Source organism: Cebidichthys violaceus, unplaced genomic scaffold (assembly GCF_023349555.1).
Source record: "Cebidichthys violaceus isolate CVI_PGR_0920_01 unplaced genomic scaffold, fCebVio1.0.p SCAF_3, whole genome shotgun sequence".
In the NCBI taxonomy this organism is placed as follows: domain Eukaryota; kingdom Metazoa; phylum Chordata; class Actinopteri; order Perciformes; family Stichaeidae; genus Cebidichthys; species Cebidichthys violaceus.
In genome coordinates this window covers 8,559,095-8,576,175 of record NW_027176483.1, presented here as the reverse complement: position 1 = coordinate 8,576,175, position 17,081 = coordinate 8,559,095, and the positions used below count along the sequence as shown (strand labels likewise).

The 17,081-nt window shown below is 42.2% G+C and overlaps 1 protein-coding gene across 2 annotated transcripts in view; it reads right to left on the bottom strand.

Moving 5' to 3' along the window:
• Positions 1-17,081, bottom strand: part of syt7a (synaptotagmin VIIa) — a 69,001-nt gene that overhangs the window by 41,848 nt on the left and 10,072 nt on the right. The window lies entirely within an intron of this gene.

Here is a 17,081-nt window from a genome sequence, read left to right as displayed (position 1 = left end):
GTGTGTGTGTGTGTGTGTGTGTGTGTGTGTGTGTGAGAGAGAGAGAGACAGAGAGACAATTCACAGCTGCACCTGTGCGCCTGTGTCTGTTTACATGATACTATTACAATAAGTGGATCTAAACTCATGAGCACTTTGAGCATCAGGATGCACACATTTAAACAATTCAATGGCCTTCACTTTAGAGGACAAGGATATAAAGCCTCATTGAGCTTTGATATTTGCACAGCGGGGAGGATGCTAATGTATTCAAATTCTGGATTTCCTTCTAACAATTCTGATTCCTAAATATACAGTGATAAACGGGTGTCAGGATGCATTTTCACACTGCTGAGTGACAAACACTGAGAGGCACACATGCTTTCCTTTCAATAACTGGGTTTGTCTTCTGTGCATCTCCCCAATTGCTTTCTCCTTCCCTTCCTTTGCTTGTCACAACTGGCCTTTTCATCTCACTCCTCCATTGGATCTCTGCTTTATTCTCCACCCCGCCATGTCCTCTGGGAACTGACTAGCTCCAAAAGCAGGAACAGTGGGGAGTAAACTTGTTTCATATGGAAAATAAGAATGGGATCAGCACTGTATTCCACAGTCTTCCCTCAGCCTCGTCTACTGATTTAAAGTCGATGTGACACCTGAGGCCACTTGCAGTGAGAAAAGAGAGTTCGTACAAAATAGCCATGGACAGCAAATTTAATGACAGGTAGATGATGATTAGACTTCTACTGTTAGACAGTTCTTTAAAATCCCATTATAACGCAAATTCTAGAGTGTGACTGTGACAAATGAACCATTTACTTTGTGCATTTGCACAGAAACGTGTATGGGAACAGCACAATGGTCGTGGACGGAGAGAGACTGCAGACTTTGCAGGGAGAGATGGAGGTGAGTGAACTTCAGCAGTCTTCAGTAAAACCCCAAAAAATTGTCTTGTTAATCTACTCCACTGTTCCTATATTGATTGTCCTGATTTCAGTCATAACAATGAAAGAATCACATTTATAATTACTATGGCAGCTGCCAATGACCATTTCCTGCGATGCCTCTTAAGGTGGTTTCTTCCTCCTTGTTTTCAATGTTAACACAGTGGCAGTGCTTCCATGCTTCATATATTATGTTTAAGTCACAATTCATAATTCAATGTATTACTGTGTTATGCACCATAGTGGATTTTTGGTATACAAAGGTTTCTATAATCACTCTATTAATAATCTTTTGTTTTAATCAAGCTACAATGCATCAATAAACACTCTTATGCTCTAATTTATTAAAGGAGTTAGTGTGAGGTGCAAAGAATAAGAAACACAAGTCAACCCAGTCTGTATCCTACAACATCTCCTCTCAGGCAGGTGCTCAGTAGAAGTCACTTGTGATAGCTGCTTACTTGATTAATAAAACAAAAATTCTAAACATCTCAAACATCATCTCCTGCCAACAGTAACTGCTCCAGACTGGAAAACACGCGATCCGACTTGACTGATCTGGTCTTGAAATATAATCAGCGTAGTAGTTGTTACAAGTGACCCCTACCATTATTTATCTACAGTCAAAGAGACTGCTAATGGTAAAAAGCCACATCCATGCCCTCCGGAGCACGAGAGGGTCAGTAAAACACAGCCAGCTCCTGAATGATGAATATCACTATTCATAGATGTTCAGAAATAGACCCAGGCTATATACTCTGTTACTGTAGAATCATAGAGAGGTCAATAAAGTTGAGTCCATTAGATACCATGACATCAGCAAGGGTAGCAATAGATCTTGAATAAGAAACTGGTCCCAGCTAAGGGCATCTATGGTAGCATCCAGTGCTAAGTGACTCAGTGATGGATGTTTAGATTCCTGAAGGGCTTAGAGAGTCAGGTGGATCTGTGAAAGCCAGCAGCTGATGTAAGACCCCCGCCTCCTGTGTGCTTTCTGAAGGTCGGGGGTGGGGTGAAGGGTGGTATGCTTTATGATCTGTGTCAGTCATGACAGCTGAGGGAGTAAAAAGCCTCCAAATATAATGCAGCATCCACAGAGGCCACGTTACTGCACTCAGTAAATGGAGAGCTGGATTCCTACTTCATGGAATAGAACTTCCTTTTTTTAGAAGCTACAGAGAAGCAGTGCGGAGGAATAAAAAGCAGGAAATACACTGCGTTGAGGTATTAGGGAGATATGCAAATCTTCAGCACTATGGCAGCGGAGAAAGAGAGGCATCATTAGAGAAAGAGAAGGCTGCACTACACACAGCTATCACAGAACTCAGCAAATTCAATTTATCGTCTTCCCCCTTGAACGAAACACAACTTTCAGCTTGAAATACTCAAACAGGTGACGCATTAGTAAGGTGAAAGATGAAATCGTGTTTGGATGCTGAAACTGGTATAAAAGGACAATTTCACTGGTGTTAAATAACTGCTAATGTAACATACAGTGATTTTCACTATATTTAACGAGGTAAGGACTGAAAAATACTTCCAACAGAGGATGATGAATCCCATCTAAAATGGCACGACTCGCTAAAACTGACAAGTGAGCTGAACAAGCCATTGCACCCTTTGATCAGAAGCCTTTGGAAGTCAGAGCACTCTTGAATTTGAAAGTCGCTTATTTGTTTTAGATTTCAGTGGCTATCTCCTTTATATGCACATAAAATAGGAAATGCACTGGGGTGAGTGGTGGCAACGTTGGCGTAAATGAGCTCACTGAAGAGGACAACAAAGACGAGAAGTCGTGCTGAGGTTAAATGTGGACATTTATGGGTAACTCAAAGGCAGAGCTAGCACGAAAAGCACACAGTCTTTATCATGGAGTGCTCTTAGTGCATAGCGGCATTAAGTACAACAAGCATTACTGTGGCTGCACAGAGTGGGACTGTGCATGTAGGTGATCCAGCCCACATGCAGTGAGCTAAGCCAAGCAGAAAGAGACCAGTCCTCAGGGGTAGAAGAGATTGCTAATTGGACAGGCGGAACTGGAGCAGTGTCCAGTCAGCAAAGCTGCCACACTGCATCTTTATGCTCTGTCTGAGGTGTAGAGGGCAGTGCCTCGGAAGCTCTGGGTGCAAAGCTTGCAGCCTAATCGCCACTTCAAAGTGCCCCCCTCCTTGTAATGGAGTCTGGGTTCTGCCCTCTTTATAACTGAGCTGCTGCTGGGGTAACCCTCCGATGTCACTCAGATGTCTTTACGGTCCGTCCCCTCTGAGGGGCAATCTGTGTGCAACGGCAAAATGTTACTTCCATCCAGTTATATTGTGATACTGAGTGTTTCAAATTGCTTCCATCTACCTTCTGGCTCAGTTCTACGCTGCTTTTGATTTGCAGTTATTTCTCTAGAAAAAAGATTGAATGGTGGTAAACGGCACATATATTTCAAGATGTTTAATCTAAATATTTCTCTGTTGCTCAGCTGCACAAAACAATTTGTGGAGGGAGAGTGTACAATTGATTCAGGAGGGGAGACGTGGATCAAATTACTAATTACGATGGTTTTAGGTAAATGTCATTGTCGAATAAACTGACGAGGTGCCATTTCCCACAGTGAGCCTAGGTGGTTGCTACCACTGCTGTGGCCAGAGCTGTTGTTTTGGCATGTTTTAGCCCTTTTACTGTTGTTGCAAAGCCAGACAGTCTGGCAAGGCTCAAAAGGCATTTGCTTGAGACAGAACGTCATTTCAAGTGGGATGTATGACAGATGATTGAAGGGTCTCTCCTCCATGCAGACATCATTGTGAAACTGTCCCACAGCTGTTTGATCGAATGTACCATTGGGCATTGGTATTTGTTTTTGATTTACAATCCCGAAAAAACCCCTGAAAATGTCAATTCTCCTCTAAACTGTTCTACAGTTGCAGAATCATGCTTCATTTTAATACATGGTTGTTCACAAGGTCTGGGAATTGTAGAGCAAGTCAGGATTTTTTTCTAAACCTTTTGTAAAGTTTGTTAGCATGTTGTTGGGCTCAGTAATTCTCAGTGGACGGTTCAGCTTCACAGACTTATACTCATTTTTATTTACTTTAGTTTTATTTACTCTTTATTTACTTATGAAAACTTTGGTAGAGATTCAGTCACCTCTAATTCTTATTAAACTTACTGTATGTTATTGGAAGACCAGAAACAGAAAGTTTTGCAGGTTGGTGCTTTCAATTGCTAAGGCATCATGTTCAGGCATCCTTTACTGTACTTGAGCATCAACACACATAATCTTTTTTTTATTTTTAAATGCAAGACGTCCACAAATTAACATGATCTTGAAAACACATTCATGTTTTATTATTGTTTGTGTTCCCGAGGTTGATTTTGGCAGGGAATTCTCACAAAGTCAGTGCTAACCACCACCCCTTATTGTTACATTGTCATGCGGCGGTAAATTTGAGAGACAACAGAAAAACTTAAAGTTCTTTGTGATGATTAAGCTAAGCTCAAGCAAGTTGGCAGCAAATTGGTCAAAAGCAAATTGGAAGGTATAGGGAACATCAATTTACCTCAAAAACTCTGGGAAATTGATGGTAATGTTGAGTTTATGCACTTTGCAGCAATTTGCACTACATGTGGGGACAAGTCTGGTATGGTCCTTTAACCACTTAGAAATATCAGTCCACAATTTGCACACCAGAGCCCCATGTGCTGCAAATCACAGGGCTGTGTGGAGCAACCAGTGAAATTTTGACAGGTGGAGAGCACCTGTGGTGTGAGTGAGTGTCTCTTGCATCCCCTGTAGGCTACAGGGAGCTTTGCCTGTCCTCTGTCCCTATATGCACCCTGTGGCTCAGCTGCAGCACTGCTGTGCTGTCACAGAGGCTGTTTCACAGCGAGGGTAAGAGGACTGCCACCCACGTTCTGTCTGCTCTCAGATGAGGGATAAGATCCATCTCAGCCCGGTGACAAGCCGGGCTGGAGTCGGACCAGCAAGACGTCATGTGACACATGCCTGGTGTCACCTATAATGGCACCATCATCTTATTAGCACCTCTGACACTGAAGGGGTGAATCACCCATAAAAGCCAACAAGATCTGGACACTTGGGACGTAAGTCAACGGAGGCTGTGATAATGTTTTAATATAGTTGCAAGGGAACACAATCAAATGCAGTATTTTTCTGACTCTGCCAAACAGCAGATAAACTATATGAAAAGTAACTTAAATACAACAGATGCAATTTTTGTCCAGCCTATCCATGTTCTTATGTAACTTGGGCAAATACTACATTTCATTATGTATATTTATGAGTCTGTAATACGGCTAAGATATCCTTTGGCGTAGACCATTTTATGTAATTATTTAAGCGTCAACAAATATAATACCCACATAAATAAAACATTTTTGAAATACTCTGTTTTCTTATCATCTGTATTCTAATGGTAAATACTAAGGAGTGTCTGTGAAAAACAACCGTTTCTTGCTCACAATATGATGCTCAATGAATAGACTGAATAAGTCAGGCTGCGTAATACTGTCAAAATGACATACTGCAATGATAATAATGAATGTGTGATTACTGAATATGTTTCCTTTCTGCATATTTAAAGAGGCACATACAGAATCAACTCTGTTTGATCACTTCTGTACTATTTTACAACACCTTTTTTGGCAACCTATTTTTCTACAGATTGCCCTTTTCTTAGAGCCTCGCCCCTTCATAAAAAAAAATGCAGCCAGTAGAAAATTCTATGATATTGGTATGTTGTATGTTTCTGGATCAATTGTGAAGCTCTAGTTTCCAGAAACTGAAATCAACACATTAATATTGAGCTAATTTTACTGTTGTGATCTTAGTGGGTGATAAATGAATAGTATCTACTTTTAATTAAATCATTAAATGAATGATAAAGATAACGTTTTGGTTACATCTAATTGTCTTATGTCCTTTGTCTGGATATTTATGCACTAAGCATGGTCTTGATCTATCACATAATATATCAGTGTCTCTGCCATAATTTTCTCCCTACAGCCCTGCCTCAGAAAGACTGAATTAACTGGTCAGATTGAAATTGATGACTTTCATATGTAAGCCACAAGAAGGACTCGACACATTTACCCTGGACACTCTCCCCATGCTTCCACACAGGCCCACTTGTTTTCCAATTTGTAAGTGCCCCTCCTACCTCGCATCAAACACACATTAAAAATGGATTAGAGTCATATATCACCAGATGATTCTAAAACACTACTTTAAAAGCACATCTGTCAGTGCAGTTTACCAGCTAATTGCACATTTAGGTGACTTTGATCGTGCCAGATCTGTCGGGATTGAAGAAAATAAAAAACTCCGAAGAAGAAGTACCTCTTGACTTCACATAGATTTCACCTTTTTCCGCTTTTTTAAGTACTCTTCGCATTTTCACCTCCTGTCGCCAGTGTACTGGAACAAATGACTGGTATATATTCTAGAAACCTGATCAAGCTGAATGAGCTTCTCCCGTTAAGTGGCCCCAAAGCTTCTTGGGGTTATGGCTTCCTCACACGGTTAAAAACAACCTATTACTCACCAGTCCCACTGATGCCCTTGACTTTATTGACTTAAGTCCACATGGTGGCTGTTGATACTCTGGAGGTAGAGTAGTGTCCATCTCAGTAATGAGCTTTGGAGCTGTAAACTAAGTCAACCATGACTAACATTATTCCAGGTTCAGGTGCATTAAATTGCCTATATACAGCATATTTAATTTGTTGTGAGCGAGGTTAGGGTTCACAATAAAACAGCTCCTCACTAAATAGTTTTACTACACTTTTTCCCTGGTGTCTCCTCCTTTCCAACCATTTCAGTATGTTCATTATTACTCTAATACAGGGGTATTGAATTCAACGAGGTCCAGTTAAAGAGAATTTCCTCACGCAAAGGTCCGAAACATCACAATAATGTCTAACTTGCGCTATAATTTAGTTCCATATGTATTGCAGTAACCAACAGTTGTATTAACGTCTGTATAGTCAACAACTGACTGTCAAATCAAATAAACAAAGTTCAGTTCAATAATATCTCAACAATATTTATTGTCAGTTTTCAAATTTAACTGGATGAATTATAAATAATATATAATCTAATAATAAATCAAATGTTATGCTCTCATTTCAAGTAAAATAAGGGCTGCATTTAGGAATACATTGAATAACAGAAAGCTTTTGAAAAATATGACTCTTAAAATAAAGTACTTCATTTTAGAAAAATGTATTTCACTAAATTGCCCTGCAGCTTTAAATTCAGTTCATTCAGGGTGAAGTGATGTCAACCAAGAAAACCATGATATTATATTTTTCTTATCTTCTAAAAAGAGAAATGTGTGTGCAGGGACTTTATCTGTGGTTATTGAAACCACTTGGTTCAGCTCTATTATCTCTGTTAACATCATTGTTGGGCAATGAATAAATGTGTTAGGATTCTGATCATATTGGGCTCTTAAACTGTTTACTTTCTGTGACTTCATTTCGGATTTGGGTGGGTACGTTTGCTCAAAGGTTGTGTTCTTTGTCTCGTAGTGGTGCTTCACATTGCCGCTTTTAATAATCGTCATGGTCTCTGAACATATGAGACATACTAGTTGTGAACTGCCCGCGGGAAGAATTACCATAAGAGTCTGTCCATTCTTGTTTGAAGTCTCTGGTCTCACTGACCACTTTTCTCTTTTTGGAGAACTCCATTTGAAATAACTTCTCTGACTCACGTTCTATTCTCCGACTACTCAGTCTGTTGCCCGTCTCTACTGTGTGTGTGTGTGTAAATCTCACTGGAGTCGGGAAGTTTATCAGAATACACATATTTAATTGACTGAGTAGCATCACGTGAGATGATTTAAAACGCATGTAATTGGTCGGTGTGTTTCCTGGACCGCTGATCGAGTGCCGTAAATGCTAGAAAAGCTGCACCAGTTAAAATAGAAGCGCTCTGTCAAAATGTAATAATTCTCAATTATCTATCAGTTGTAGGTCCAGGGTCCGGATATAACGTTGTCTGGGTCCAGATCCGGACAATGGTCCACCTATTAGTGACCCCTGCTCTACCGGATCCTTCACTAAGCCTGCCTCCCTTTGTTACTGTTACTATGCCTGTCAAGCTTTCTGTTCTGAGTTTTATTGAATAAAATTCATAGTAATTTTTGGAACAATTGGTCCTTGGTATAACACGGTAGATTTAGCTGTCTGAGATGAGAGCTGTCGCTGGCTGATTTGACCTTATAGCTAGCTAGCTAATTAACCTAGCATTAGCTTTAAGAGCTGGTTGCCGCCTAGGACAGACCCAGATCTGGCTTTGTTGCTGCCTTCGACTTGCAGTTGGAGCTCCGGTGGAAAGTGGGAAGTGGAAAGCAGCAGCTCCTCCTCCGACCAGGAGCCTCACCTCACCTCACCGCTCCGCTGGAGGCCTAACAAGGACACCACACAGTTGGAGAGCCAGGGTGCATTGCATTGAAACAGCAAAAACATGTCATCTTGCAGTGTTGTCGGGTGCCACAACTGAGGGAGTATAGCTCAAACTTGACACTCTGACAGACTGTGATTCGAGGCTCGGAGCAAGCTACAACATCAGCAAAGCCTTTCAAAGATGGAGAGAAAGTGGTGCTAAGAGTTTAACTGAGCTCTCAGTCCCCAGCCTCTCCAGCCCCACCCGCGACCCTCTAGAATAAGTGGCTATAGCTAATGGATGGATATATTCATCAAGGCTCAAAATGGTAATAGTCTTGTGAGTTGTGCCAAACATTTTGCCTGGCTCTTCTGACTTCCTACAACCCCATCAATGTCCATGTTCTATCACCTTTATGTCATCTGTGCTCTAATGTACAGTCACCTCTCAGTCATTGTTCTATCACCTTCACCATCTGCATTGAAAGTTGTGTTTCAGTTATGACCAAAAAAAAAGGAATAATTGCATGTTCTCAAAATTGCAAACACTAAAACACATACTCTTCCACTCGACACAGCTTAAGCACAGTGACATGAGTGGGAACACATGCGCTTTAGCGATGTGAAGGAACCAAGAAAGTGGAGAGAGAACAGTGCAGGAAAAAGCAGAGTGGGAGTAGGGGAAGAAGGACTCAACTGTAATGCTATTGAGGAGCAATTTGTGAAGCTTGTGCATATGCATACAGGCCTACAGTCCCCTTCTGCCCACATCATCAGCTCACTGCTGGTGACATCAAGCAAGACAAAGAGGTCTCGGATGCTCCAGATGTATCATGTGGGTGGCATTATAAAACCTAATCCAAGTCAAAGTCAATTGTATTTGCCTAAGGATACAGGGCAGAGTCGAATGCATTCATGGTATGTGTGTTTGTGTATGTGTGTGGATACTTGTGCGTTTTTGTATCCATGTCCAAATTCCAGTGCCTCTCTTCACATAAAAATACCAGCCTAAATATTCTCCTTCCATCAAAAATGGGAAAACAATTATTGAGGGTGTAATTAAAGTATTGGCAGGACAAGTGCAACTTTAATTGAATGACAGCTAAATTACAGTGAAGCAGCCTAGTCCCAGCATCTCCGTTATGGTTTTATAAAATCTCATCAAACACCACGCAACTACACAATGGGCTTAGTTTAAGACGTCTACAGGATTATTCATAACCAAAACAGACACACATCTACCAAGCAAAGTTCATGTGAAAAAGCAATACGGACTCAGTTTGCCATTAATTAATTAATACAGATTCATGACTACCTGGAGGCCTCCATCTTTACCTTCTTCATTCAATTAAAGACTGCTTGTAAAAGAAAGCCCTTTATTACCTGTCAGGACAGACCAGGTAGTTAAAACCCCGGACATGGTAAACCCTTGCCTCTAGCTAGAGGTTAGAGTACTGACTTGTTCACTAACACAGCTAAAGTCATATCTCTTCAGACTGCATAAAGATGCCACTAAAAGACAGACCTCTCATGACCTGATGCCATCCGTGCATGTCAGTCTTTGCATCTGCATGTCTGATAATGTTCTTTCTCTAAGGGGCACTCACTTCCTTGGAGTCAAACCCTCACACTGACTAACTTGTACCCTCGGCTGGTGTGATGACTGATCACTTGCCTCGCCTCTGACCACAACATTCTCACAACTGGTGTCAGGAGCGCTGACGAGGGGAGGATGTACAAGTGCACGACAGCTAAGTGAGGGATTTAATGAGTCTGGTATTGTTTTTGTATTTGCAAAAGGCTGTCCAACTGCATTTACACTGTGAGTGCAGAGGGAGAACAGAGTAACTCCTCTTCGGGGAGCGCTATATTTGTTCTGTGGCTGCTGCTCTCATCAAATGGAAAAGAGAATCCCATCTCTCCAGTGACCACTTTTCTCTCCAGGTGACCTTTCCCGTCAGCCGCTGTGCATTAACAGTAAAGCTCCACTATGGTCGGAGCGATCTTGTCCTCTTCAGTGCTGTGGACTGAGCGTAGGCCCCGGGGAAGTCACTACATTGGCTCAGTGTCAGGAGGAGATTTAAATACCCCTCTGCTTTCAGAGTCCAGCTGGACCGACACCACAGAAAATAACTCTCATTAGCATCGACCAATGTCACTGGAAGGACAAATTAAAGTAATGAAATATATCCTATAACATACTGTAAGCTTCCTCTGACTCATAAGTGGGTTTCTTCCAAAAAACACATTTAATAATAATACTAAAATTGAATATGCATCATCTTCTCCAGAATGAAGTTTTACTTTTGCAGACAGCCAGTTCTGTATTAACATAATTTGCTCTTTATACGCACGGGGTCATCTTGGATTGACAGGCCTTCAGCACTTCTGTCTGTTGCAGCCCCTTGATGTGTTGGCTTGTATAACTGTCAACAATTTACAGCTGGGTAGTACCCAGCAGACTGAGACATATTGACGGTGCCATGCAGCTGCTTGCTCGCAGCAGGATACAGTCAAGGGCTCATGGGAAATATAGTTTTCCACAACTACCGGTCCTTGTGGCCGTCACTTCTGCTAGGAGCAACCTGTAATTTTCCCTTCACGTTAACTCAATTACACTGCACCTGAGGACATTTTAGCCTTGTTCCATACTGTAATAGTCTTAATTCTGACTCACATGCATATTAATAGTAGCAGTTGTGGAGATATGAGCTTGTTGCTGCTGTTGCAGCAGACAATATCACCTCAGAGATCAGGAGTTGCCATTTTACCTGCAGTACCGAGCAGGATGTCACTGTTTGTCACGTCTACCAATACGCCGATCGTAGCCCATTTGGCTGGCAGGGCCGCAGAGAACAAATGGCAGGCTTGGCTACAGCCATTAAGCAGAGTGACACACACGCGGCTCTCAAACCCACTTGACATTATCACCCTTACATCATGACAAGGATGTCATTTGGCTAACTATTGCAGGCATAGCTGAGGGGGGAAATAATTGAGGGAGTGTGAGTTCAGGCTGGAGAGTGAAAAAGAGAGGAGATTTTAGTTATTACTGGAAATCATGTTAAGTGTCTCTTTGGCAGGGTAATAATGAGAAGCACAGGTTTTTTTACTACAAAAATATGATTAATTGTGGAAAGCATGCTAGAGTTTTGTTTTCCATCACTTTCTCAATTTACTTAGTGCCGCCTTGAGAGCTCAGGGGGCTGTGTTCACTGGGCGACGCCTGAACAGGGCACATGCAAAGTACAGTACCTTGTCACAAACAATCTATCTGGCATTACAAGCCTTATTTATTGTCATCGGGAGGAAAAACAAAGAGGCAGAACTAACATGATCCGTGGTTGATTTACTCTTCAAGAGAGCTATAATTCTAATGAGAAATGGGAGTTGGCGAAGAATAGCTGATGCTTTTGAGGCAGCCTCTCAGCCCTAAGTCTCTATGAGGTCTGTCAAATTACAAAAAGGACAAACAGGGTGATTGTGTGATTTGTATGCAACCTGACCTTTAAGCCGATTGAGGGGCTCTTGAGAACACAAAGCTATTCAGGAAGAAACAATGGTTCCTGTTAGATTAGTAGAGATAATAAGGTTGTATTGAACTTTTTTTTTTTTCTTTCCAAAGAAAATCACTTCAGTGGCCTAGTTTGGTTAGAATTGTTTCAGTTTTGTGAAGAAAGTTCAGAGAACATCTTTAGCCATGCTAGCAGTATGGTCAGTCAGTTAGCCCCTCAGACATATAACAACTATTGAATGGATTGCTAATTAGAAAATGTTAGCATGCTAACACAGTACCTGCTACAAATCAGCATGTTAGCTTTGTCATGTGTGCATGTTAGCATGCACATTATATCACAGACTCTGTTACATAAAAAACAATGTAATTAAGTCAAAAAAGTAGAATGCATATTGGATCGGGCACTTAAGTGCTTTGTGGACAATTAGTGACTTAACACTTCTATTTGAAAAACAGTGGCTGTTCACAAGTTGATGGGATGATTTTACACAAATCACTGACAGTTATCTAATCTCTGTGTGTGAAGTGGCTGGCACTATACCATTTCACAAACGCTAATTGACGCACAGATGAAATGTCAGGTTGAGGGAGGGTATTTGTGTGTGGGTATATATATCCATGCCTGTTTGTGTAATTGTTGGAACATGTGCAGTGCTTAGCCTGGTGATGCAGGGTGATTCACCAGGCTGTTCTGGAGGATTCCTATGTGGGCTGTCGTGGAGAAAAGGGACCGGAGAGGAGGAAGAATGGCACATACAAAGATTTGTGCTTCCCTTTTGGACCTTCGACCCCTTGTCTCCAGCGGCTGGTGAACTGGCAAGTGCCACTTGCACAATGTTCTTGCGTGATGTATGGTCCAGTGATCATGAATGGATGATGAAATTATATGTAGGGGAGAGGGCTGAAGTGTCACTCCATCCTGCATCTGGCATTGTGCAAACCTTTGCTCAAAAAGCCCCCAAAATAGGTTTAGTCCAGAGCATGTTAGGACTGCCAGCATGTCCTACCTCAAGGCTGTGCTAGTTGGGGACTGGCAGGCTGGAGGCTAAAGGGGGAGAAGAGACCACGCAATTGGCTAGCTGTGGCCGTGCAGCCTGGTTTGGAGAAAGACAGTGAGCGAGCATGAGCGTGCAGGCCTACAGATGCTCAGAGCTTTTTATTAGCCTGCTTTGCACTGCAAAGCCAAAAAAAGGACAAGACAGGGCTTACTCATCACTCATATCAATAATTTCCCCCCTAAAAAAACTGTGAATCGTTTTGCACTTTGTTGCTGACAGCAATGATTGCCAAATAGGTTATAGTTTGATAAGAACAAATACATATTATTTCTACCTTTTCCAGTTGGCCGTGATTCTGACAAATCCTACTTGGCTTCATTGTTGTGGCTGGTGGCCCATAATCCTGTCAGAGAACAGCTCTTCCACATGTGTGTTGTGCCCTGTTCAGACCAACAGTATCCAGAATGATTGTAGATTGAGCTGCAAATCTTTAAAAGTCTAAGTCTAAAAGGGACTACATCCCTTCCTGGCTCGCATGTGATTTTGTCTGTGGGAAAACTGCAACCACTGCTGAACAGAAAAACACATTTATGCTCAGCCACAGAGACGAGAAAGGCTGTTTGATACCTCCCCCTCATGAATTCACTTCAAAACACTGCCCATGCTCTCTGCCACAAACAAACAACTTGTCGTGCCGTATGCGTGTTGTACAAAGTTGAAGATGACCCCACGGCCTTTGCTTTCACGTTACGTTGAGTGTGCAGTCACATGCATCACTGACCCCCTCTGAATGCTGTTTGAGAGATTCAGTCCCAGGAAAGCCTCAAAGCTGTGTGTTGGTGCAATTACACCTGTGTTTAGGGCATTTCAGTGGTGATCAGATGAGATGCATTTTGGTTCCAAATGCAAACAGAGCCTCAGTAAGCAGAGTCAGTCATGCGTACAGCCTTATAATTCTCGCTAGCCTACTCGCTTTTACTAGGAAGAATGCCTGCAGGAATCTGGGATTTTTAGCATGTATGTCTGTTTGCACTATCACATGTAGTAAAACAGCATGTAACTGTTGACTTTAATGACTTTTATGACTTTAAAAAGCAGTTATTACACTTTGATAACTGGATGCAATTTTCAGGTACAGAGATTTCTTTCAATTACGTTTTCTGATGAAAATGACAGCTTATAGTCCAGCAGTGGCTAAATATGTTGTAGAATAAGAATAAACAAAGCATGAGCAACATTTGTAAATGGAGACTATGCAGGTGATTCAACAATCGGCTTAAACGAATATGCAGGTCTCCATTCCCAAATGAGATTGCGAAGCAGCTTCCAACAGGTGGCGCATCGAGCACCGCCTCAAACCAATGAAACAACACAACAATGGCTGCACGCCATGGATTTTCCTTCCCCATCACTGCACACAGTAATAACCTCAGGTCAGCACTACAAAGATGGTCCTACACTCCAATATAACCACTCAAGACATATTAAAGCCTGTAAGAGGTTATTCTGAAAACCAGAGCATCAAACGATACTGTGTGTTTGTGTTCTTTACACCTCAAAGATAATGTATTGTCAAGGAACTGCTGCTCTACAATATTACTATTCTAACTCAAATGAAAGCTAAATATTCAAAATTAAACTTATTTTGTGCAAAGTCCTGCATGGTTTCCTCTCATTCCAGTTTTTTTCCCTCTTATACCTAAACCTCCCAGCCACCTCGTACCTGGGCTTGTGATATTTTGGTAGACAGTACTCTAAGAGGAGGTATTTTATGGTCCACATCCAGCCTGTCAAATCTGTCTGGAGCACATTACATAAAGTGCTGCTGCAAACAGTGTGTAATAAACAGTGGGAGACGGAGCTGAGAGCGCTGTGTTTAGAAGAAGAAGAAGGAGCAGAGGAAAATGGAGCAGCCAAAAGGACACAGGAAACATTTTCAGTGAATTTCCCCAAGCGATTCGCAGCTCACAAACTCCACGCTCCCCTCCTCTCCCAAACTTCTGCTGCTTCTCTGCTCTCATTCTGTCCCAGTCATGCAAGTTTCTAAAATTCAAAAGGTAATCTAAAGTAATACTGACCAGCCGTTTATGAGATGCAAATGTGACACTGAATAAAATATTCAATGCAAATAGCCTGTTACATTATATCAATATTTCAGAGGAGTAAAGGGTGTGAACGTGGCTCTGAGAGTTGGGCGGAATGCAAAATCTGTCTGCACTGAATGGTAATATTCCCACCGTTATTAAAACAGGGCCCATCATTTTTTACACCTCAGACACCAACATGTAATACAGCAGGAGGGACTGATGGCAAATACCACACATACATCACATATACCATGAAAGCTCATGCGACACAAAGCGCTATAGATCCATGTATAGACTCTGCAATATAACCTTGGGAAACCAATGTTTAAAACATGAGCCTTCCTTGGTATGTCTCATGTCAATAGAGCCTGCGTGAACAGCCCTTAATGAGGTTTGTCAGGCGCTTTAAAAAGGAGGAAGACTGTTGGAGGAAGCTGGGAGCCACATGCCTGTCAATCCTCAGCCATGTCTGATGTGCAGTCATTGTGTGTTTGCCTCAGAGTCAGAGCCTGTTCAGTGGGGGATCTCAGAGTGCAGCCACGATCAAATATTAATTGAATTTAAGAAACGCTACTTCTAAAACAATCCTAATTATGAGCTGCTTCCCTATCCGGCATCAGTTTTGCACAGCTGTTCTCGAGCGCCCATTTTACCTCCTCTAGCTACATGCTTAAAGCTTCCTCTTGCGTGTTTCTGGCTTTTGCTCGTTTCTCCCACTTTGTCCTCACCTCCTCCCTCTGTTGCTCTGTAATTAGGCAGTGTGTTTTAGAGGGCAATGGACTCAGAGAAAACGGGGGAACAGATTTACCCCAGGGAAAGATGGTGTGAGAGGCAGATACTATGACGCCCTATGCATGCATTATCCCTCTCTATGATAGCTCAATTAACAAGCGAAGACCTCCGTCATCTCGTTCAGAGTGTGCTGACCGTCTCTAGGGGGGGAAACAATACATTGTCATTATCAAGTGGATAATCACATATAAGACCACATGATTTAGCACAATCAGTCTCATATAGCAGCTCACAAACATTACCACCCAGGAAGGAACACCACCACGGGCAGGATGTAGAGTCAGCTCTCTGGATGATGGCATGACAATTATTTTATAGTGGTTTTGGCATTCGGGCTTCTTGTTTTGATTATGTAATCAACATGCTTATTTTGGTGGTGAGTGAGCTGAGCTGAATCACAGTGCATTCTGGGAGCTCTCTGTTTGACCTGTGTGTTTGTTTTTCCAGGCTGTGCAGCAGGATCCTGCCTGTACCCAAATATCACGAGCGCATGGACCACACCATGGGACTGGAAAGTCAAGATTTCTCTGTTTACTTGTGCAAATGCGTGTCTGAGGGCATTTGAGCGTGTGCCAACTATGTGGGCAAATAGACTCCGAGAGAGAGTGACCAAATATTGAAATATCACCCAATGTCAAGACTACTGGAGTGTATAATTATTCGCCTTTTATGACTCATTAAGGGTATCAGTTGCCCCCCCCCCCCCAAGCCTGAGAGCCATAACCACTAAGCTGGGTCTCAGGGCGGTTGGCATTAATCAATTAATGTTTGCGTACAGGAAAAATGATCAGTGACTGTAGAAAGGCGCTGCTGTTCCTTAGCGTGAAAAAGAGTGAGAGATATTTCTATAGCATGTCAGATTTGTGGACCAGTGGCACAAAAGGCACATTTCAGCTTTGTAGCCCGGACCAATCAGAAATGCACTGCTTGGACGAGCCAGCCCAATCTGGTGCGTCTCAGCTCCGCTGAGTCTGTGGCTGAGCTCTCTCAGCTCACTCCCATGCATGCACAATTGTTTGCATCCAATTCATTGTGCTCTTCCAGCTGCACCAATTCACGCCGCTGCCAAGGCAAACATAGGATGATAAGCCTTCATCCGCAAGAAGTTAGGCGACTGGTGGGGAATCAAGAGAAGCAGCGAAAACAGTAATCCAGATCATTTTGGGAGATGGAGTGGGAGGAGAGAGAACAATAACAAGAGTCTACCAGCTGTTGGCATCAGTAATTTGATCTTTTTGTGTTTACAGCAGGTATTCAGTCACACCGTGAATGGGGCCAGCATTGCTTTTCTTTAGTTAAACGATCAGCTGATGAATCCTAAACCCCCTTATCTGCCCTCGACCGCAGGATTTCAATTTCCCAAACG